The 24,843-nt window shown below is 45.7% G+C and overlaps 1 protein-coding gene and 1 pseudogene across 19 annotated transcripts in view; one reads left to right on the top strand and one right to left on the bottom strand.

Moving 5' to 3' along the window:
* Positions 1-23,981, bottom strand: part of LOC140846516 (spliceosome-associated protein CWC15 homolog) — an 89,084-nt gene extending 65,103 nt beyond the window's left edge. For 3 of the 19 annotated variants that reach the window (XR_012125679.1, XM_073223140.1, XM_073223144.1), the window contains exons 1-4: positions 23,410-23,742; positions 22,698-22,973; positions 21,801-21,909; positions 11,825-12,019 (exon numbers count right to left, since the gene is read on the bottom strand). The gene's annotated coding sequence lies outside the window, so the exon portion shown is untranslated. Of the gene's footprint in view, positions 1-11,824; positions 12,020-14,567; positions 14,673-15,023; positions 15,137-21,800; positions 21,910-22,026; positions 22,212-22,697; positions 22,974-23,409 lie in introns of those variants that run through there. The other 16 variants (XR_012125678.1, XM_073223143.1, XM_073223138.1 and 13 more) reach the window with 14 other exon arrangements.
* On the top strand, positions 27-7,827 carry LOC140846518 (nicotinamide phosphoribosyltransferase pseudogene; annotated as a pseudogene).
* Positions 23,982-24,843: the final 862 nt, after the last annotated feature.

The raw sequence follows: 24,843 nt of genomic DNA, 5'->3' as shown, positions 1-24,843 counted from the left end.
AGGAAACAGCAAGTATAATAGACCTCATGTGGAACTTGAAGTTTTTGTTTCCTTGGGTATAGAAAGGAAGCTCATTTGTGTCTGGGGCAGAGGAAGGGGGAGGCAGGCAGGGTCTGAGGTACACAGGTGCTTGTGGTTCATATGAAATATCTGAATTTTCTCAACTTGAAATGAGAAGGTGTTGTTAATTTAGAACAGCACTTGACATGAAGTGATTTACACATTTAAACAATCATCTTACTTCTGTGGACAAGGTGGTAGCAGGACTAATAGAACATCTTAAGGAATATCAGTGAGAGTTACTTACACTTATGGATAAGTATTGAAATGCACTGAAGTGGACAGCTCAGAATCAACTTTGGATATGAAAATTTCTCCAAGGAAATTATTTTTAGTGTGTTCGAGGCTGAAAACATAACCTTCTGATTAATGCAAGCTTGATTTGAGAGCTAATGCAAGCTTCATTTGAGAGCTAATCCCCAATTTTTTGATCAAGCATTTGTCATTTTAAATCTTGCACTAAGAAAGAAAACAGAACCTCCCAAACTTTGCTCTGCCATTCACAGCCTAGATGGAATCAACTTGGCTTTGCAGAGGGTTCCAAAGAGTTGCTGCTTGAGGCAGAAAGGGGCCAAGTGTGAAACACTGATCTGGGGGTTGCAGGCCACCAGTTTTATCTGACCGTCAGATGCAAAAACCTGGGATCCAGAAAGACAATAAGGAGAAAGTGATGGGTCAACTATTTGCATCAGGTTGGTTTAAATTAAGAAACATGAGTGTAGCTTCCCAGCAGACAAAGCGATCAATCATCAGGCTGACAATGTTGTAATCTGCAGGAGAGGCAAGAGTGACCACGCTTGCAGAAGGGCCGGGTGTGAGCTGCCACAGGCTGCCAGGGTCCCAGCCCTGCTCCCCACACTCACCCTCCTGAGGAGTGGACGCCCATACCCGAACATCTGCCTGCTCCACACCCCTGAAAGGCTGTGTAGCTTATTCCTGGGGCAAGAAGGGGCCCTAGCTCAGGACCCACTTTGCAAATGAGGAGACTGAACCCAGCTCAGAACTGTCACTTCTATCAGACGGTACAACATTTGCCCTGAAAGGCAGCTCCAGCAATTTCACTGGACTAAGCATCACCTTCCAGATGAGCAAAGGCAGGAGCAGGCACACCCACTGTGCAAGATTCCCACAGGTCCGTGCAGGCCTGGCCCAGCTCCAGACCTCACCTGCGGCACTCCTGCGGCCATCTGCAGACCCAGTTAAGGGCATGGGGTCACAGGCACTTGGGCAGCAGACTCCCAGCCCAGCTCAATGCCTTTCCCTGGGCCCACCCATCTTTCCTAGAGCCCCCAGCCTACCATACAGTCGGTTTGTTCTTTCTGCAATGCTATTCAGCTATAAGGGAGAGAAGATTGCATGGGCCCACAGCCAGGGATTGGTGACTCAGAGGTGCCCATTCCAGGAGACAGCCTCTTGCCTCATGCCATGTTAGACAACAAGGGCCAGACCCTGGCATCTGCCAGCAGCCCACCCTCAGAGAATGGAAAGCTCTTCCACCCGCACCTCTGCTGTGTAGGTTTTATGTGACACTCGTTCGTTATTTTTTTCTGCAGGACCATCTGCTCTGCAGACACTTGGGATGGGTTACAGGCCCATCTTCTGGGCAACCCTGTGAAAGCCACCTTACAGATTGGCAGAGTTGATGGGAAATAAAGATGTAGGTATATTCTTTCCACAAGAGATTTTAGAGGAGGACTCAAGAAGGTTGAATGTTCTATATGGAAAGATATTCCATGCAAATAGAAACCCAGAGTGACCTGGGGTAGCTATACTAGACAAAATGACATTAAGTAAAAGCTTTTATAAAGAAGAAACCAAGACATTATATGTTCGTGATGGGGTCGACTGATCGAGAAAACAAAAGTTACAAACACATTCCCCAAACATCAGCACTCCAAAATTTATGAGGCTAACTATGATGGCATTTAGAGAGAAATAGAGGCTCGACAATAAAGTCTGGAGACTTAAATATCCTACTTTCAATAATGGATAGAACAGCTAGACAGAAGTATGAGAAAATAGAGAGGGGAACAGAGGACTTCAACAACACAATAAACCAATTGTATGGAATTGATATGTAGACACTCCACATTTTCCTCCAGGGGAAGTGAAATTTCTTCAAGATAGATTACATGAAAGGCCACAAAACAAGTCTTAAAATTTTAAACAATAGAACTCACTCAATAATGAAATAGAAAAAAGAAAAACTGTGCATACATCTTGGAGCTGAAGAACACTGGGGCTGCACTGAAGAATTAAACAGAGAGCTTCAGCAACAAAGTTGACCAAGAAGTAAACTAGAAGATAGTGAATTGAAATTATCTGGTCATAGGAGCAAAAAAGAAAAAGGAATAAAAAAGTGTGAGGAAAGCCTACAAGACTTTGGTGAAATCAACAAAAGAAACAATATATGCACTATGGGAAACATAGAAGACAGGAAAGAGAAAGGGATATAAAGTAAATTTAAAGCAACAGTAACTAAGCCTTCCCAAACATGGAGAATTCAGAAATGGACATCCAGACACATGAGGCCCAACTGACCCGGATAGGTTGAAGCCATAAAGGGCCACACTGACACACATGAAATTTAATTGTAAAGAGTCAAAGACAGTAAATGCTGTGAGCCACTGCCACTGTCGCCTGCGGCACAGCTGCAGGGCCTGCCCTCCCCTGGCACCTCCCGTCCCTTCCTCCCTCCTCTCCTGCTCTCACTCCTCTGGAGCCAGGATTGCAGCAAGGAGTGTGGTGACACCCCTTTCTGTCCTTCGCTTCCGCTCTGGGCGGCCCATGATGCTCAGCTGCCCCGGCTCCAGCCCGAGATGAATGCTGAGGCAAAGGCCCAGTTCAGCATCCTCCTGGCTACTAACTACTACAGTGGTGCTCACTATAAACAATACCCATCCAGCACAAGCAACGTTTATTCCTACTGTGAGTGCCGTGAAAAGAAGACAGAAAACTCCACCATGAGGAAGGTGTGATTCAAGGAAACAGTGCTTTAGGGGCTGCAGTACATTCCTAGTAAGTAATTTAAAGGCAACGTGGTGACCAAAGAAAAATTCTAGGATGCCAAGCAGGTGTGGAGAGCATTTCCAAGATAATTAATGCCTTAAATGAAAGGGGATGCAACTACATTCTTGAGAAATATGATGGCCATATTACAATAGAAATAAAAGCTGTTCTGAAGGGCTGTTATTCCCCAAGGAAATGATGCTCTTTGTAGTGGGAAACACAGATCCAGAGTGTTACTGGCCTCCAAATTGGACTGAGTATATTCTTGTTCAGTCCTGGTATCCAGTCACAGGGGCCATACATTCCAGAGAGCAGAAGAAAATTTTGACCAAATATTTGTTAGACACATCTGGTAACCTAGATGGTCTAGAATACAAGTTGCATGGTTTTGGCTAAAGAGGAATTTCTTCTCAAGTGGCTGTGGTCAGAGAAGAGCCTGCTGCTTGCTTAACCGCAAAGGCACAGACACAGTGGCAGGAAATGCTGTGATTAAAAAATACTTTGGAATGAAAGATCCTTTTTCAGGTTATTCTGTTCCAGCAACAGAACACAGTACCATAGCAGCTTGGGGGAAAGACCAGGAAAAAGATATTTCGAACATTAGTAACACAGCTTTCATCAGTGCCTGTATCTGTGCTCAGATACAGCTGAGACATTTTTTAATGCCTGTGAGAAAATATGGGGTGAAAATCTAAAGACGTTTAATACTATCAACAAGTACAGTGGCACCACTAATAATCAGACCTGATTCTGGAAATCCTCTTGACCTCTGTGTGGGTAAAATTATAATATTTCCATAATATCTCACCAGCTTTACTGTATTTGCATATCCTCAGTGGTGGAGAGTTCATCGCCATATTAATGGTAATTACCTGAGCAACTAAGGGCTTATCTGAACCTGAACGTTTAGGGAGAGGTCCTTGCTTGCTTGCTTGTTTTTGCCAGAGCAGGAGAGATGGCCCTGGACTGCAGTTTGTAAGCAATAAATGGATTTTAAACTTTATTTTTCCCTTTAACTGATTTCAGTATTAGAGGTATTTTGTCCCAGGATTTCATGTCCCTGGACTTACATCTGGCGGTAATAAATGACCACTGGTGGGTGCATGGGAAGAGGCCACCCAAACCTCCTCAGGTCGTTGCCTAAAATGCTTCTGCAGGATAAGCCTCCAGAGGCCACAGTGTCCCAAAGGAGAGCACAGAGCCCAAGACTGTCCAACAGGAAGAGACCACAGTCCATGACTATCCCACAGGAAGGAAAGAGCCCACGACCATCCCACAGGAAGAGATGGGACCACAGAGCCCACGGAGCCCATGTTGGTCCCTCACAGACAGACAACAGTGCCCGAGGCTGTCCCACAGACCCAGACACCCCACAGCCTTTTCCTGTTCCCATTCCTTGTCCCAGCTCTCTTCATGTTACCATTGCTGCTCTTGTGCATCTGGTGCTGCAAGAAGGTGAGGGAGCTGCACCCACACAGCCCTGTGCCCAAGTTCTCCAGCACCCATCAGGCACCTGGACACCTGCCCGCCCCGGGATCCTGCTCTAAGGTCACCTGGCCAAATGCTTAGGTACAGGTGCTGCCCTCCCATCCCTGTGCCCACACAGCCTGGATGCTGAGCTCTGTACCTCAAGCTTGCCTCAAGGACGTGGCCTGTGAGATGCCCTGGCCACTGAGGAGAAGTGACCCAGGCTCTGAGACGGGGCTGTGTCCTAGGAGCCAGTGTTCTGAGGGACTCGGGTGGACAAAGTCTGGGGAGAGACCTCTACTATAGAGGGAAGAGAGACCCCAAAGGGGGAAAAATGGCCCCAAAGTACAGTCAGGTGCCCCAGGATTCCTCTCCTCTGGGGCAACTGTGCCCGTAAAACCAACATGGTCTCTGCCCATCACTAGAGCCTTGTCATTCCTCCCCAGTCACTACGCAGGGCCAGGTTGTGCAGGGCCCCGTGCTGGGCACGGGGGACAGAAATGAAGTGGCTGCATTCCTGCCACAGCAGCTCCAGGTCTGGTGTCCCAACTGGCCTTGGTCTCACGGTCCTGAGGGTAAAATGTAACCTTCGTGGCATGTGGGAAGGGCCCTGCCTGAGCAGAGCAGTAAACAAAGGCCAGAGGCTGGCCCAGGGAAGGGTGAGCACTGAGGCTTGGATAGCTGGGCTCCCAAGGACACATGCGGGGGAGCTGCAGGAGGAAGGACCCCCGGTGGTGTGAGAGGACAGCCCCAGCAAGAAGCCTGCAGGTCCCAGGTCTCCAAAGTAGGGGTGCTGAGGACAGGAAGCCAGGGTGCTGGGCGGACTTCCATGAGGGCTGTGCACTGGGGGTGCTTCAGGGTGTGAGAGCAGAGGGGAGAGAAGAGAAGGAAGGGAAGGGGAGGGTCTCTTGTCTTCATAAGATGTAAAGAATGCTGATGAAAACCACCCCGTGGGACACGTGTGCCAGGACCAGACACCCCAGCCTGAATGTCTCCCCAGGGACCAACAGGGGGGTGTGGACTCAGCTCAGGCAGTTGGGGCCGGCTGGCCACAGACCCACATGAAGCAAGCACTCAGATGGACACCCAGAGCCCTGTTCTGTCCCTCTGCTGCAGAGCAGGGTCCCCCGTCGTGTGTATGGCTGAGCCAGAGCCCTCCACACCCCTTCCGGTCTGTTTATGTCTTCATCGTTCTGTCTTCCAGAAGCTGCCACCAAAAATAGACAAGGTAGATTATGTTTTGTTGTGATGGCGTCAGAGCCTGATGGGCACACCAGTCTTCAAAAGGAGACCTCCTGCAGCCTGGGGGTATTTCACCATCAGTCCACCTATCACTGCCTGGGTAGAGGGCTGGCAGAAGAGGGTGACAGAGGGGCAGATAGAGGGGCAGGGTGGATCCCCCCAGAGGATGTGGAACTCACAGTGTCACCCAGAGGACACCCTTTTCATGCTCCTATCAGAGACTGCCCAAGGGCCTCTGTCACTGAATTAGTACCTTGGGGGACTGTTTCAGCAACTGCTATGATTTCCCTGAAACAAAGGGGCTTTTGTCACCACCACATCTGCTTTTCAGGGCAAACTGGACCTGTGGGGTGACTGTTCAGACCTGCACCCAGACACCACTGACATGCCGTCAGCCCACGAACAAGGGAAGTAGGGCACAGGACCCTGCCCCTGGGCCAGGGCCTTTGCTCTTTGCCCCTGCCCACTGCCCTCAGGGTCTGTTGGTCAGAGGGCCCTGTGCAGGCCAACAAAGAAAACACTAGGAACCACAAATGCTGGTAAGGATGCAGAGAAAGGGCTACCCTCCTACACTGCTGGTAGGAATGTAAACTAGTTCAACCATTGTGGAAAGCAGTATGGAGGTTCCTCAAAAAACTAAAAATAGAAATACCATTTGACCCAGGAATTCTGCTCCTAGGAATTTACCCTAAGAATGTAGGAGCCCAGTGTGAAAAACACAGATGCACCCCCTATGTTTATTGCAACACTATTTACAATAGCCAAGAAATGGAAGCAACCTAAGTGTCCATCAGTAGATGAATGGATAAAGATGTGGTACATATACATAATGGAATATTATTCAGCCATAAGAAGAAAACAAATCCTATCATTTGCAACAACATGGATGGAGCTAGAGTGCATTATGCTCAGTGAAATAAGCCAGGCGGAGAAAGACAAGCACCAAATTATTTCAGTCACATGTGGAGTATAAGAACAAAGAAAAAACTGAAGGAACAAAACAGTAGCAGACTCACAGAACCCAAGAATGGACCAACAGTTACCAAAGGGAAAGGGGAAGGGAGGGATAAGCAGGGGGAAAAAAGGGGGCATTATGTTTAGCATGTATAATGGTGGGGGGGGTGCGGAGCACGGGGAGGGCCGTGCAGCACAAAGAAGACAAGTAGTGATTCTACAGCATCTAACTATGCTGATGGACAGTGACTGACTGTAATGGGTTTGTGGAGGGACTTGGTGATGGGGGGAGTCTAGTAAACATAATGTTCCTCATATAATTGTAGATTAATGATAAATGAATGAATGAATAAAGAAATGAATAAGTGAATGAATAAGTAAAGGAGGTAAAAATACATAATGAGAAAAAGTCTCTTCAGTGTTGGTTATACTGGACAGCTACATGCAAAACATGGACCACTTCCCTAAAGCATATACAAACAAACTCAATGTGAATTAAAGACTTAAATGTAGGACCTGAAACATAAAATTTCCCGAAGAAAACACAGGCAGCAAGCTCTTCAACTCTGGCCTTTGTAATATTTTTTTGATCTCCCTCCTCAGTCAAGAACAACAAAGGCTAAAAGAAACACATGGGAACTACATCAAACTAAAATGCTCTGTACAGCGAAGGAAACCATCAAACACACAGAAGAATGACCTACTGAATGGGGGATGTTTGAACACGACATATTCAATATGGGGTTAACATCCAAAACATATAAAGTACTCATACAACTCAAGATCAAAAAGATAATTCAACTACAAAAATGGACAGAGGACCTGAATAGGCATTTTTCCAAAAAAGACATACAGATAGCCAACAGAGACATGCAAAGATTCTCAGTATCACTAACCATCAGGAAAATGCAAATCAAAACCACAATGAGATCTCAATTCAAATGTTAGAATGGCAAGTTCAAATTGAAGACAAAAAATAACAAGTGTTGGCAACAATGTAGAGAGAAGGAAACCCTCATACACTATTGTTGGGAATGTGAACTGGTGTTATCCACTATGGGAAACAGTACATGGGTTCCTCCAACAATTAAAAATAATATGATACCATATAATCCAGCAATTCTCCTTTAGGAATTTACCCAAGGAATCTGAAAAGACATATGTATCTCTATGTTCATTGCAGCTTTATTTATAATAGCCAAGATACAGACAGAAGCAGCCTAAATGTCCATAGATACATGAATGGATAAAGATATGTAACACACACACACACACACACACACACACACACACACACGCACACACAGCATATTACTCAGCCATAAGAAAATAAATCCTGCCATGTAGGCCATCAACAATCTAAGTCACCTTTGGAGCATGTGCCATTGACAGGAGGTGCTGTGAACAGTCCTTGACGTCAGTGGCCTTCTTCCCCGGTAAAACACAACTCCAAGTAATCACAAGAGAAACATCAGGTTAATTTCAACTGGAGAAAAATTCTACAAAATTGATGGTGAAGAACCACAAAAATAGAAAAGATCATTCAAAACAAAGAATGTCTCAGAAACTCTAGCAAAGAGTGTCCTAGGGAGACGAGATCACTAAATGTAATGAGGTATCCTGAGCAGGACCTTAGGGGAGAAAGGGCACAACTAGGGAAATCTGAGAAAAAGAATGGATGGTGGATGGTTACAAGGCAGCAACACTGTTTCCTTAATTGTAACAAGGAACTATAATGACGTGGGAGTGGAAGTGGTCTGAGCAACGGTGAAATCCTGCACTACCTTTGCAAATTTTCTGTAAACCTGAAACCGTCTTAACAGAAAACTGTATTAACACTTTTCATATTTTAACACATAGTATTTCTAAACTACTAGAAATTACTATTAATTTTGATCGTCACCTAGTTCTACTGTTTTGTTTCTTAAAGATAGTGTTTATGACAGAGAAGTAAATAACCCAGGAAGATACATAATTTCCAAACAACTATGCTACAGTTCTCATTTTCAGTGGATAATGCATGTGCATATTTATTTATTATATATAATGTTACTTGGGAGGGTTTTTTAAGTTGTTTCACTGGTATGTCTGTGTGTGGGTCACTCTCAAAAAGTCATGTCATCATAAATGTATGTAGAGATTCAGACACTGTCGTGTCTATTTCACCACATGGTTGAACATTCAAAAGACTGCTGTAGAAACAAAAAATAAAATACCTCAGTGACTGGCTCACATGTATTCCAAGAATACTTGTACATTTCAGCAGTAATGGAAAAGAATAAAAATCTCTAACTCTGTATTCAGATTATAATTATGAGAACAGAAGGTATGACCATTAAAAGATTCAATGTTTTGTCTTGATAGTTTCTGATCAGAAAACGTCTAAAAAATATTCAAACATCATGTCCCAGGTGATAGTGAGCAGTGACAAAATCAAAGAAGTATAAATGTCCAACTATACTCCAAGTGATGGAAGATGTTGCTATGTTGTGTGCCAGACATGATACTTAAGAGACCACACAGAATTATTCAAAGCTAAAATACTGGTATGCTCCGCTCCCCAATTTAGTGCAACTTACATGTTGATAGAATTCCTTATAGCTAATGATATAGGTAAAGATAAAAATTATCTGTTCCTCTGTGCTTATGTTGGATTCTCTCAGAGGAGGACGCCGCCCCAAATCACTCACGGAAGGCGTCTCTTGATGCAACAAGCAAGAGGAATTTATTCAGGAACCAGCTAGCTGGGGTCCAAGTGTCAGCCCGACAGCGGGTCTCAACAAGGACCTCGAGCACTCAAAGCCAAGGGTTTATATAGCATTTTCAAAGCACTTAACTCACAGTAATTTTCCACAGCTGCACATTATTCTTGCAAGACATACATCCTGGGGTTAAGCAAGGGCAGGATAAGACTACCCCTCAATGGTTAGGGAGGTTCTGCACGATAAGCTTGGTATGTAAGATTAACTGACCAAGGTTAGCTGACCAAGGGTCACAGCTGCCCACCACCCAGTGCTCATGATTAACTTGTTTTTCAAGGCCTTACCCAGGCCCAGTTTTTTTTTTTCTTTCTGAGTCACACCCTCAGAAAATGGTTTCTAGGTTTCTAAGATTGCTATGCTTATGCTAATTTACTAATCTTACTAATGCTTAGATTCTACACTTACAATTCAAAAGGCATATATAATGCACCTAAGATATCAGGTTAGATCCAAAATACAACTGAACATAAAAAGCTAATACTTTTTCTACACTTCTGATTGCACAAGAGAAGTAGCCCAGCATGAGTATGTCAGAGGACAAAGTATGTTCATGTAACAACACTGCCATCACCACAGACGCTGTACTCACTGCACTGAAAGGAAAGAAAACACGGACAGGGTGTACCTGCAGTAATTATTAGTAAATAGTAAAAGGATAATGCTGACAGGAAAACACTCATGGCCACAGTTATTACACACAAGCAACTATGGGGTTTGCACTAAAAGTCAGAAGACATTACGCTTCTACTGTGTATGTCATCATGCCCAATTTGTATCTTTTTCGGCTGATCATCTCAAGACACAAACTATGATAAGGTTAAAAACATTACACAATGGATAAACAGGTTTTGTGAATTGAATCACCAGATGGGATATTTTCAGCTTTGGCCTCGAAAGTACTTTAAGTATACTTACAAACACCCAATGGTCATCAAGATCAAATGCATCAGCCATTGCCCAATGCAAAATATACATTGAACAGGTATTAAAAGTACATGTATGTAAGGATATGTGAATCAAGAGCACACATTTTAAAATTCAAATAGTATAAGTTGAAAATAATATGGAATCGAAAACCAAACTAGAAAATAACACAATACCAACATCAGAAGCATCTCAGTACACAGGGACAGCACCTTTTTTAGGCAGTTATCATGATGGGATGATACTGCAAACCAAGTGGACAGTGTTCATGAGGCCCTCCAACAAAACATCCTGACTTTATGTAAAGACGCCTACCTTTAGAAGGCCTCCCTCCCAACCTTGCTTACAACTCAAGTGAGGAGGTAATTTTCATATTGGAGGAATGGAAAGCTTTTAACAGGACACAGGATACTTGGATTTAGAAATAAACGGAAAGTAGAGAAGTGACAAATGAAAAACCTCCCACTAAACATATCAATTCTTAATAGAAAGAGGATCATAACCAACAGCAAGGAGACTACAGATACCATTATGTTATTGCTTGGATGGAAACATACAAAATTCAACTAAATGCCATCAGATTTGCATTTTTAACAGGCAAAAAATGCATGTGCAATGAAGGTATCTCATTGTCAAAGCAGTCGTGATCTTGGTTCTTCACTATTCTGAAGGTTTATGTTCTCAGGTATTCCATTCTCAGTGGTTTCCAGCAGTACGCAATGGTCAGTATTTAAGAATAACCACTGGGTTTTGATCATCTCAATCTAACTGAGGATGTTATATTACACTCAAAAAAATTGGGTAGCAATCTGGGTTCATTAGCTTTTAATAATGCTAATCACACTGGAATCCAGGAAGGAAATGTTCAATGAACCAGTATTTTTCAGTATTTCATATTGTCACCGCATTATTAGAAAGATAAGCATATTTTAAAGACATTACAGATCACTTATGTTCTTTGAAAGCCAGGAAAGTGAAATCATAATGAATTCTGCATTTCAGAAACTTAGAATATTGAAGCTTAAGATAATGTATTTTACTACAATGCCTCTTGGTCCATAGTTTTTCAAACACTTTCACATTATAGCAAATATCAACTATTAAAAATTAATCAAGCCGTGTACAGACTACTCAAATTTGCCTTTCCACTGGGGATTCTCTATGTCCAAGCCAGAGACACCCCCACCCCCACCCTAAAGATCCCTAAGTCCCAAGATCACGTGTGTCTACTACACGACTGTCCTTGTTTCCCTCCCTCTGAAGCTCTGCAGGGATTTCTCCCACAAAACCATCCTCAGTCCCTAATGAACATGACAGCAGCCTGGGAGTGTGACCCACTGAGCCTCTTCCCTATAGAACCTGCCAGAAATCAGAAAAACTTTCACCTGCTGTGAAAGTCTCCTTACCTGAAGACGTAGAGAGTCAGCCACGGGGGATGGCACAGAAGGGAAGGCTCTGGTCTGCAGCTGAAGGTCAAAGGCCTGGTGAAGCGGCAGCCCAGCCTCCTCCTCTGCATTCGGGGCACAAAGGGGGTGTGCTCCTCACAGGGTCTGTCCCGTCCTACAGCCAAGGCCCTGCAGGCGCCTCCACGCTGGGTCCTTCTGAAATGAAGAGAAAGCCCTGAAGGAAGGCGCCATGCGCTCTACCTGCCTCACAAAGACTGGGTTTTTGCTCCCTGTCCTAGCCACGGGGGAAACCACAGGACTCCAGACATCACTCTGGTTGTCCATGGGCACCCCCTGCCGGCAGTCAAGGTCAGCGCAGGATTATAGGAGGAAAAAACAGAACCACCTCTTCTAAAGCATCCTTTCTGCAACTAGCAAAACTTGCACTCAACACACAAAGTGTGAGTTCTACGAACCCTCAGCAACATCCAAGCAAGAAGTTTTTTAGAATCCAAAACAGTGTATGTAATGAAAATACTGATGCCTAAAAATGATGACAGTGACCAAATGTTATTACTACTACCACTGCTACTAATGGAAACAACAAAATTAACAGCATGGGAGGTTAGAGTACATACTCCCATATTCAGTCAGCACCTGTGCCCTGAGTACTTGGCTGCACCAGGGCAGGAAGACCCAACAAGGCTCCTGCCTGCAGGAGCTCCCGGGGGGAGTCATGGGGGAAGATGGACAAAGGCCACAAAAACACCACCATGTGGATGAAAAGAGCAAGTTCCCCTGTAGGGGAACAGGAGATCACCACGTCCCGAGCTCCACTAGGTGGAGCTGAGCAGGCTAAGCTGAAGTGCCATTCTGATTTTAGCAGTGGGACAAGAAGCAGCCCTGCACAAATTCCAGTGAGTTAGCCTGGCAGGAGGCACAACCTGCAGACACGTGGAGACAGAGGCAGTTTTGCCAGAGTGGAGGTGATAAGGAGGGGGCTGGCAGGGGAGCAGGGGCGGGAGGGGTGGGCTGGGGCCTGATGTGGGACCACAGCATGAGTGACCGACTGCTGCTGCTGTGGGACTTCTCCCCAAACTCAGTGGCTCAACCAACATTTGCCCTCCCAGTTTCAGTGGACCAGGAATCTGGCAGCTCTCAGCCGGGAGCCCGCCAGACTCTGGGGAGCTGGGGCTGCAGGCCAAACCCAGACCGGACGTGGTTCCCTCAGCGCCCGAGCTCATGCGGGGGTGTAAGCAGGGGTGAGTCTGGAAGGAGGGCCTGTGTTCTTCTGTCTGTTCGGCTCCCTCAATGCTTAGCCACGAGGGCCTGTGTATCAGTTCTTAACATGGAGGCTTGGTCCCATAAGAGGGAAGGACAGAGAACACAGGTCAGGGTGAGCAGGTAGGACAGCACTCACATTTTATGACCAGATCTTTCAAGTGGCGCACGGTCGCATGTATTGCAAGGCCCAAAGCTAGAACAAAAGTTCACGCCAGCTCCAGTCCAGGGACAGAGCAGGCTCACGCCACAGCTCTCACCACTGCAGCTCACGTGCCAAAACAAGTAACCCACAGCCCCGCTTCAGAGCCAGGGCCCCTCCCAGTCACCTCCTGTGACACACGAGGCTCAGCGCAACAACAGGCCCCTGCAGCAGCTCCGGACCCAGACCCAGAGCAGGCTCAGTAGTACACAGCTTCCACGCAGGCTCCAGGGCCAGAACCCCCACCCACAGCAGCTCAGCAGCAGCCCAGGCCCTGGGGCAGCAGGGGGTGCAGGCGCAGCACCAGGGCAGCCCCTTCTCGCCCTGTGCACGCAGCCTCCTCCTCCTCCGTGTTCTCATCGGACAGACACCACAGGCTTACTCCATTTCGTCTTACAATGTGCACCTCACATGACATTTAACTCTCGGATTCTGGTACACTGTCCCTTTCAGCAGCAGGAAGTACAGGCACAGTGTTGCCCCACCAACAGCACTAGCCAGTTCCAGAGCATCTTCATCAGGGGCAAATTCTGTCCTTATGAATCAGGAACTCCTCGTTCCCCGCCATTGTTCCTGGCAACCACCGATCGCTCTCCTGTCTCCACTGATTTTGCTCTTCTAGATTGTTCGGAAAAGTGGAATCATACAGTATGTGGCCTTTGGTGTCTGGCTATAAAAGCTATGGGGAGGGTAAGTTAAACAATCTTTCATTTTTAATACAAATTAACAGAGTTCACTAAGAAAGATCCCTGATGGATCAAAGAGGATGGACAGAAAATGAAGCCCCAATATTAAATTAAGATTTCATTAACCTGGAGTAAGGACCACTTTTCTATGTATCAAACGGGAGTCAGAAAATGAAAGGGAAATGTCTGGGTTAGTGAAATACCTTTAAAGGCTTTTATTTTCCTGCATATACAATGTTTAAATTTTCCTCATGTACATATTAAAATTAAAATCAGAAATGTTTCCACTGATTTCTAACGTTATGCTTAGTAAGGCATATTGTTTTTTTACCTTTATAGCAGTTAATGTTAATTTAGTGAAATAATGATTTAAATAAGAATAAGAAAAGATACATTTTTTCTACCAAAATTCTACCAGCAAATAACAAATGATATCGATCATTCCAGGCGTTTGCCTTTAAGTGCACTCATGCCTGATAAGTGTGTGTGCACGATGGGGGTGAGGGAATGTGCTCTTCCATCCTGAGGCCCCACAGGTGACACATGCAGTTAGCCTTGTTCCACTCACTCCTTCCCAGGGGACACATCCATTTACCCAGCAGTCGCGGTTGTCAACTCTTGAGCATTTCCAATGTTTCACTCATAATTACAGGGCGGGTACATCTGTGTCTATCCACCTTTGTACTTTTCACTCTGGTCGCTATGAGGGAAACACCAGGAACACAACTTATACACATTTTTTAAGGTATTGGCTCAGTTTTAAATATCTAGGGTGTTCACTAAGTCTCAACCTTGTTTGGGAAACAGGGCCCACAGCCACACTGCCGCTGAGACCCAAGGAGGGGAGGTGGCCACGCCAGGAGTGAGGCCATCAGAGCACCTGGAGGGACCTGCGGAGCAGGGAAGAACCTGCCCAGCCCCCTCCTGCACGACCTCTCAGAGGTACCCTGCTCCATGTCTTGGAAAACACCTCACTCAGGCCCCTTCCCATGACACAGCCCAGTCATGCCCTGGCCATGGCCCAGGCCACCCCAGGCCCTTCTGTTCATACCTCAGCTTCTAGGCACAGCAGCCAGGTCCTGCTTCCAGGCCAGTGGAGGGTGCAGGCCAGGCCCCTGCTTGCTCCCCAGCACCTGGCTTAGGCCCCTTCTCTCAGGAAGGAACCTGGAAGGGCAGGTCAGTAATTATACATATGGCCTTGAATGCGTTCATCCAGGTGATGGCTCTGAGCTGCAATGACAAGGACCCCTTGAGCTTGAGGAAGCACAAGAGCCCTTAACAAAGCACATCACGTGCTCATGGAACCTGTGGGATGAACAGAGCATCAGCCAGAGGCTCGGCACCGGGCACAGCCCCTAAAGAGTCTGCAGCTCTTCCAGCAGTGACCCCGCTGCTGCATTTGTCAGCCTACAATCACAGGGAACGCAAAAATAAAAAAGGAACATATGCTGGAGAGAACAAACAACTTGCAAGCCAACAGTGTCTACAAAGAGTAATTGTCAACTAGCTTCTGAGAATAGCCTGCCAAGTGTTCCTATGCAATTTCAGATGGGTTTTGCTTAGAACGTGGTTTGGACTACTCTGAATGGAGAAGTTAATTAAGGCAATAAACCCAGACAGGGAAGCAAATAACCACAAATGGTGTGTCTCCTACACATCAGGCCAAGGTATAGGGGCTTTATTTACTACATCATTTCATCTCAACATGATTAATTTGACTTTACCACCTTCATACATAAGTAAAAAATTACTTCAGAATCACTCCACTAAACAGAAATGCAAAGATGTCACTATTCCTAGAATTCCTGCCACCATCACCCAACTCTTTTTTGTTCAGCACCTTTTTCATATGAATAGAAGCAGCTCTAAAAGCTACTATTTTATTTCAAATAGAGCCACTCACATCCAAATGCCGAAATGCACTGGAACGTCATCTCCAGCTTAAAAGCAGAGAGGGGAGCAGTTTCCCAGCAACCTAGCTGGCCTGCCACCTCAGCAAGCCCAGAGACCACTGGTTTACTCCAGCAACACATGTCCCCAAAGATGACTCCCTTGCCTGTGACTACACATGCTCTCTGGAGACCCAGCAGGGCCACCAAGGCAACATGAGGGCGCAGACAGAAACTGGGCCTGCACCTGCATCAGCTCAGGCAGACCAGCCAGGGCGCGCCCTGTGGGGCCTTGGAACCCCCTGTACCATAGGCAACCACCCCAGGAGAGCAGCCGCAGGGCAGAGCACCCAGAGGGCCCCAGCCCACACCTGTTGGAGCTCCAGTCTGCCATCCAAACCCACCAGGCACATGCAGTCTACCCGGGTGACACTCCCTCCCAAGGCCACTCCTTCAAGACTGGGAGAGGCAGCTAATTCACAGAAACAGAGGAAACCAAGAAGGGGAAGAGACAGAGGAACATGCTCCTAATGACAGAACAAGACAAAGCAGGAGAAAAAGCCTAGAAGAAATGGCGTTAAGCCATCTATGTGACGCAGAGTCCAAGGTGATGATGACTAAGATACTCAAGAAACCTGAAGGGAGAGTGGATGAGCTTGGTGAGAACTTCAACAAAGAGACAGGATATAGGAAAATGAACCAATTAAAGCTGAAGAGGAAAGTAACTGAGAAGGAAACTACATTGGAGGGAATCAGTGGCAGATCAGAGGGGCCAGAGTGGTGCGGCAGCCGGAGGACAGGGTGGAGGGGAGCACACACGCTGGCCACAAACAAGAAAGGACATCTCATGGCACAGGACAGCCTCAGTGACCTCGACCAGAACATCAAGACCACCAACATCCACATGACAGGAGTCCTGGAAGGAGAAGAGACAGAAACTCATGTGAAGAAAGATAGCTGAAAACCTCCTGACCTGGGGAAGGAAACAATCACAGACAACCCCCAAACAAGAGAAACCCAAGGAGGCCACAGCAAGACCCTGAGAATGAAAATGTGTGAAAGTTTCAAGATAGAGTCATAAAGGCAGCAAGAGAAAAGATGCTGGTGACCCGCGAGGGGAACCCCATCATGCTCTCCCATGGGAGCTCCAGTCAAGGACCCTCTAGCCAGGAAGGTCACCCAGACCTGAAGAAGAGATCAAGAGTCTCCCAGAAAAACAAAGTTGAACAAGTTCACCACCAGTGAAATGAAACTTTAAAAAATGTTAAATGGACTTGTTTAAACACAAAAGGAAAAGCGGTGTTGTAGAAGAACACTATCATAGTATACTAATTTCACTCTCTAGACCAATCATAGTACAAAGGTAGTAAAACAGTAACTTAAAAGCTAGGATGAAGTTAAAAAGACAAAACTAGTAAGATTCAATTTATTTAAAAAATTTGTTAAGGGAATCACCATGAATACATGCTATCATATGCATGAAGCATGGAGAAGGGAGAGTAAAAACTTAATACCACCAGAATGCATCTGAAATTAATTTCATATAGGCTGCTGTATACTTAGGATATTATAGGGGAACCTCAAGGTATCCACAAGCTAAAAACCTAGTGCTGATACAGAGAAAAGAATCCAAGTACAATACTAAAAAAAACTATACTCATCATCAAGAGAGTAACAGAGAAAGACTACAATAAAATAAAACAATTCACAAAGTGAAAATAAGGATGGAGCTATCAATAATCACTATAAATATAAGAATCTAAATGCTCCAATCAGAAGACACAGGGTGACTGGATGAAAAAACAAGACCATCTGTATGCTCCCAGCAAGAGATTCACTTCATTTAAGGACACAAACAGACTAAAAGTGAAGGAATGGGAAAAGATACCCTATGCAAGTGAAACTAAAAAAAAAAGAAAAAGAAGGGAAGCAATACTACTATCAGACATGGGAAGACTTTAGGACAAAGGACATACAACAGAGAAGGCGTTACATAACAATAAAGCCATCAATGTAGCAAGAAGACATATAAAACAAATATGAACAAACATATAGGGAGAAAACAGTGTAATGCAATAAGAGCAGGGAATTTATAACACCCTACAGATGGACATCAAAGAATTGACCATCTATACAGAAAACTGAAAATGAAACAGGGCTTTGAACAAGTTATTAGACCAGATGCACTTAGCCAACATATACACAAGAATCCATCCCAAAACAAACAATACATATTTTTAAATGTACATTTTCCAAGACATATCACACATCAGGCAGAAACCAAATCTCAATAAAATTAAGAGTCAAATCCTATGAAGCATCTTTTCCAACCACAGTGGAAGGTAAGCTAGTAAACAGTTACAGGAAAAAACTGAAAAAAAACACAAATACATGAAGGCAAAACAGCATGATGCTGCAACAGGTACATCTAAGAGAAAAACCAAAAATATCTGAAAACTGAATAAAGATAGAAAAAGAACAGGTGAATATCTTTAGGACACAGTAAAAGCCCTTCTCAGAGAGACATTTCTAGCAATACAGGACTACCTCCTGAAACAAGAAAAATTTCAAATAGGCAGTCTAAAATTACCTCTAAAGGCATCAGAAAAAGAAGAACAAAGCCTCAAGTGAGAAGGAAGAAAATAATAAAGGCAGGAGGATTAAATGTATAGTATTACAAAAATATAAAAAAAGTTTGTTCTAAACAGCAGCGGAATTACAGAACCCAAAAAAGGACTAACAGTTCCTGTGTGCTGACCTCCAATGAGTTCTACACAGTGGTATAGAGGGGATGTCAAAGTGTGGTCAAAGGGTCTGTTTGTTTCTATGCAGAAGATCAAGGCCTAGCCTGGCTACCCAGAAAATGAACTAAGATACGATTATGAGGAGGAGCTTCCGGCATCAGCACTCTCTGGAGGACTTGTGCCGGGGGATGATCATCAAAAAGCTTCCACAGGGATCCGGACGATGCTGCGGTTGTGGCTGCATCCACACCACCATTTCCTGGACTTGCCATTGCAATGAAGAGGGAGATGTCTAGGCTGGCATGTGCATACAGTGAGACAACGAATTTGACCAGATCTGTACTGTTGGAACTCAACCAGGAGTTGGGAGGGGTGCAAGTTGTAGCACTCCAAAATCTTATGACTATAGACTATCTACGGTTAAAAGAACATATGGGAGGTGAACAGATCCCAGAAATGGGTTGCTTTAATTTGTCTGATTTCTCTCAGACTATTCAAGTACAGTTGGACAATATCCATCATATCATAGACAAATTTTCACAAATGCCTAGGGTGCCTAAATGGTTTTCTTGGCTTCACTGGAGATGGATGGTAATTATAGATTTGCTTTGTTTATGTCACCGTATTCCTATTATGTTAATATGTGAGCTCAAGTTAGTTAGTAGTTTAAAACCTATACATGCTTAAGGTACTCTACAAGAAGATATGTCAAAGAAATAATCAATCCTCCCATGTTTTCTTCCATATGCTACATCTATAGCTTGTCTTCTTCCTTCCTAATTACAACCCTTAAATAGAATTCGTGCCTCATATCGAATTTACCGAGTATCATAATTCCTCCAGGTGGTAAAGATACCTCAAGACAAGTGCTGGGCATAGAAGCCACAGGGCATACATCTGCAAAGAAGTAAAAAGCTAACCTTTTCAAACAATATGGCTTCTCTCTCACTTACCAACTTTACATTTCCCTGTATGGCCCCGGAAGATGACTGGTTAGCCAGAGACGGGTAAGATTCCTCAAGGGAGGAACAACCTAAGACAGGCACAGTCGCAGGGGGGCCATCAGGTGAGAAATTGGGGATCAACAGAGGTGAGGCTCAGAACCTCACTCCCCGTTTTGAGAGAAATCTTCTGCATCCATGGATGTTTTGCTGCCCTTGTCTAGCCTGGATTAATGCTTAGTCCATAGGCACACACCTGATCATCTACATTTGCCCTCTTACAGCACTAAACTATGTTTTCTACCTTTATCTTGCATCTACCTACCACTTCAGCATTTTATTAAAAATAAAAAAAATAATAATAATAAATGGAGAAATGTGGGATCCACATATAAATCAAGTATAAAAATCAAACGAATATTCATATTTGACCTGATTGTTTATAGTTCATAATGCGTGATCAAAACCAAAAGTTTCTGTGATGAATGCCCTTGTACTGCTCACCATGCTATGTAAGAATTCGTTCACCATGTAAGAACTTGTTCGTTATGCTTCAGAAGATTGGAGACTGACGAGAATTAGGCTTGAGATGGATTAATGATTGTGCATTGAGCACTGATCCCCCTATACAGAATTTTATTGTTGTTAACAACCATTTGATCAATAAATATGAGAGATGCCCTCTCAAAAAAAAAAAAAGAAATCTACATTAAAAATCCAAAAACAAAAAAAAGTTTGTTCTCCAAAGAGACAAAAATGATAAACTTCTAGTGAGACTCATTAGAAAAAGATAGAACACTCAAACACCATCAGTGCTGAAAGAGACGACATTAAAATATAAACTATGTAAGTACAAAGGATTAAAAGACATTACTAGGAAAAATTGCATGCCAATAAATTGGGCAACCTAAAAGAAATGGATAGGGTCCTAGAAACCAACACTTTTCTAAGTCTGAAGTAGGATGAAATACAAAATCTGAAGACATTGATCATTCATAACAAAAATGAATTGGTAATAATAAAAAAAACTCCAAAGAAAAAAGCCCACCACCAAATGACTTCACAGCTCAATTCTATGAAACATGTACAGAAAAGGGCTGATATTATACTCAAAAAAATGTGAGGAATAAAGCACTTCCAAATTCATTCTACAAGGCCAGCATTACACTGACATCAAAACCAAGAAAAAAAGAAACACTAGAAAAATAGAAAATTACAGCTCAATAGCCCTAATGAACACAGATGCAACAATATTCAACAAAACGAGCAGATGGAATTAAAAAATGCACTGAAAGGATCAGTGACCACGACCAACTGGGATGTTTTCCAAGGAAGCAACGATGGATCAGTTATCAACAAATTACTCGATGAGATACACCAGATAACAAAAGGAAGGGTGGAAACTCTATGATCATCTTGAAACATGCAGAAAAAAGCATTTGGCAAAATTCAACATCAACTCATGATAAATATCTCTAAAAACAAAGTGGGTTGAGAGGGAACATGACCCAATATTTTAAGGAAATACAGGACTAACCCACAGCCAAAATCATAATGGTGAAAAGCAGAAAATGTTTCCTATAGGATCAGGAACAGGACAAGGATGTCCACTCTCAACACTTCTTCAACACAGTACCTCAAGTCCCAGCCACAGCAATCAGAAAAAGAAGTCAGACAAGAAAAAGAAAAAAAGTCTCCCAAACTGGTATGGAGGAAGTAAAATTGCCATTATTTGCAGATGGCATGACAGTCTATCTAGAAAACACTAACAAATCCAACAAAAACGATTAAAACTAAGCAATGAATTCAGTAAAACTGCAGAATACAAAATGAATATACAGAAATATATAAAAAAACAAATTTGCAGAAAGAGAACGTAAGAAAACAATCCCACTTGCAGTTGCAGCAAAAGCAGTAAGAGATCTGGAGGATGTTTAACCAAGGAGGTGAAAGAGCTGTACTCTGAAGATGCTAAGATACTGAGGCACTGAAGGTGACACAGGTTAATGGAAAGCATCTCATGCTTATGGAATGCAAGAATTAAAATGGTTGATATTAACGTTAAAATAAAAATTAGTAATATTGTTAAAACTACCTGCAGCTCTGGGAGGAAATTGTAAGTTGGTGCAGCCACCATGGAAAGCAGGATGGAGGTTTCTCAGAGAACAGCTGTGCTCTCTGTAATGTTATGGGATAAACACTGGGAACGACACTGAATGGTGGCTTGCTGAGGATGCTAAAAGGAGTTACCTACCTGCCTCGTGTGACCCTGGAGGTAGAGAGCAGCAGATGTTTGCAGAAATGGGTCAAGCAGAACTTTCATGAATTGAGTTCGGAGAGATGAAATTGTTCCCTGTGGAGACCTTGTAGGGAAAACAAAAATTAAGAGGGTGAACCTGACCCACTTGGCTTCTCCACTAAGAAGGGTCAGTCCACTAGCAGATAGCTTCTTTTCGGAGGCAGGAGGGTGGGTCACAGGGGAAGCCCTGATTTGCAGGCAACCTGCCTCGTGGAAGGGGGTGGGAAGGATGCTCTCACCTGTGACTATTTATGCTCCAGGGGCCTCCCTGCTGAGCTCAATTTCCCCAGCAGCCTGCCCCAAGTCTCCCCACCTGACTTCTCTGTCAGGCGGTTGTGGTGAGCCAGCTGCCTTCCTCAAGTTCTCCTAGTGCACAGGCAACCCAGAGACACACACTGTGCCAGGCCGCACAGGGCCCTAACACACACAACACCACACCTGCAAGAGCTACCACACACACAGACACATGGAGGGGAGCGGACAGGGTGCGATGCACTCACCAGGGGGCCAGGCCCCGCCACACAGCCGCTGGGACCTTGACACACCCCCTGAACTCCTGCGCGCTGACCCGTTTGGGAAGCACAGAAGGCCCCCAGCCCCTGCGGATGCACCCTCGCAGCGCCCATGCCCGCGTACCCACGGACGGGACACCCGAACCATTACTTGCAGTCAGAGAAGCTGGCGGGCCTGGGAAACTCCCGGATAAGATCTGCTCACCATCCTGGCTGGGTAGGTGCGTGCGCTGCCCATGGCTTTCCAACGCCCACGCACAGCTTTCCACTTTCCTCCCAGGGCCCATGCAACACCCCCAAACTCCCTGATCAAAAAGCCAACGTGGCGGCGGCTACTTACTGTAAGTTGAGGCTGCTGCGACTTGGCGAGGCCTGCGTGAGAACGAGGGAGCCGGGTCCCTGGCAGGAGGGCCTCTGGTGGCGGCAGCAGGAGTCTGAGGGCGTCTGGCAGCGGAGAGCGCTGGGCAGTCAGTGAGGGTTGGCGAAGGCTGCGAACGTCAGCTTCAGCGGGAAGAAGGCATTGGACGGCGGTGGTGGCGGCAGGCGTCCGGGGCGGGTGTCAGCGGGAGGCACCGGCTGACGGCGCCAGGCGGGAGATGGGCTCCGGGGCTGGCAGCTGCGATTTGACGGAAGGAAGCGGCGTCGGAGGCCCTTGGCTTTGGCTGGCGGGGGCTGGGCGTCGGTTGCGGGCGGACTACGTCCCCTTACGACGTTGCCGCCCCTGCACCCCGGAACCGACACCAAAGCGACACCGCCAGCCGCCGCCAACCTCAGAGATCCGCTCCGCGCAGACACCCGCGCCTCCCGCAGCTGCAGACGCCACGGCCCACGATGGAGCGCAGCCCGTCCACGCTGCGGCCCACTGCAGACCCCGCTCCCCGCCGCCCGCGGCCGCCTCTCGGGGCGCACCTGCAGACGGCGGGCTGGACTGCGCCCTCGGCCGCAGACCCCGCAGCGAGGCGCCCCAGCCTGCAGCCTCCCGCAGCGGACACCTTCCCCGCCCGATCCCTCCCGTACCCGGCGCCGCCCGCCCCCTGGCGGTGGCCGCTTACCGTGAGCTGCCGCTGCGAGGAGCACAGGCCTGCGTGAGGAAGAGGGCGCCGGTCCCTGGCGAGGGAGGCCCCTGGAGCCGGCGGGAGGAGGACGCGGGCGGTCGCTGTTGGAGGGCGCCTGGGCTTTGGCGAGCGACGGCGGCGTCAGCGGCAGAAGGCCTTGGCAGAGGCGGGTCGAGAGTCTCCGGGCGCAGACAGGAAGCTTCCTCTTCTGGGTCTGGCTGCGCACTTCTGGAAAGACGCACGGCGGGCACAGGTAGCTGGCGGCGCTGGCCCGCGGGACGAGCATGCGCGGCGTCGGCTGCGAGCGGACCCCGCCCCCTCAGGGCGCTGCCCCGCCCCACAACAACGGAGAGCTGGCGCAGGAATCCCACCCTCCTCTCTCGGGTGCAGCATCCCTGTGAAATAAAAGGAGATGAGAAAAACTGCAAAAGGAAACCGAGGAGGAGTTTACTAGAAGATAGAGAATTAAGGGGCAGGTGCTGTGAGAGTAAAAGAGAATAACTTTTCAGATTGCATGTACGGGAATGTTTAGTAATAATCTTCAGAACTGCCATCAAGTAAATGAAATTAGGCATGGAAAAGTGATCTTGAGAAAAGTCATTTCTGGTAATTAAATAATCTTTCCTAAAATTCTTCATGAGATACCAATGAAGATAGAGAGCCCCTTCGAATTACTCATGGTTTCACACCTGTGCATCTATGAAAGCAATTCAGTTTGGCAGTGTGACCCTATGGAGTGTTAGAATATTTCAGGGTATCACTGAATTCACCCATCACAAACTCACTATCATTCCCCTCTGATGCCAGTGCCAAAGTACATACACATCGTCTTATGTTCTGAATCCTGGGAAAAATCATTAGTATCTGCCCAGTTCTAGAGAAAAAGCCCTTATTTTACTTGTCTCTCCCCTTAAGGGAACCTGATTATTTAATTACACTGTTCTATAGATTCCATAAACTTCTTTCCAGTTCATTCAATTTGTGGCCCCCACAGCCCTGGGCTATGGTCCAGGTTGCAGACCTCTCTGACCTGCGGTACCCAAAGCTTCTAAATGCTCATTTCCCTCTCCTTTGTCTCTTAACCTTCAGTCTGTTCTTTACAATGAAATAGCCAATACGATCTTCACCACTCTATATATCTGATGGTGAAATTTTATAGCTCCAAAAACTTCAGTGATTTCTTGCTCTTTGGGAGGAGTTCAAGGTCCCTTCACCTTGTTCTTATCTCTGAAGCTTCATACCTCACTGGTCACCACCTCAGACTGTTAACTCCTTGGGTTAGGAATTTTAGGAAAGATTATTTAATTACCAGAAATGACTTTTCTCAAGATCACTTTTCCATGCCTAATTTCATTTACTTGATGGCAGTTCTGAAGATTATTACTAAACATTCCCGTACATGCAATCTGAGAAGTTATTCTCTTTTACTCT

Source organism: Manis javanica, chromosome 15 (genome assembly GCF_040802235.1).
Source record: "Manis javanica isolate MJ-LG chromosome 15, MJ_LKY, whole genome shotgun sequence".
Classification (NCBI taxonomy): Eukaryota; Metazoa; Chordata; class Mammalia; order Pholidota; family Manidae; genus Manis; species Manis javanica.
The sequence above is the reverse complement of the archived record's forward strand: the minus strand, read 5'-3'. Positions and strand labels throughout refer to the sequence as shown.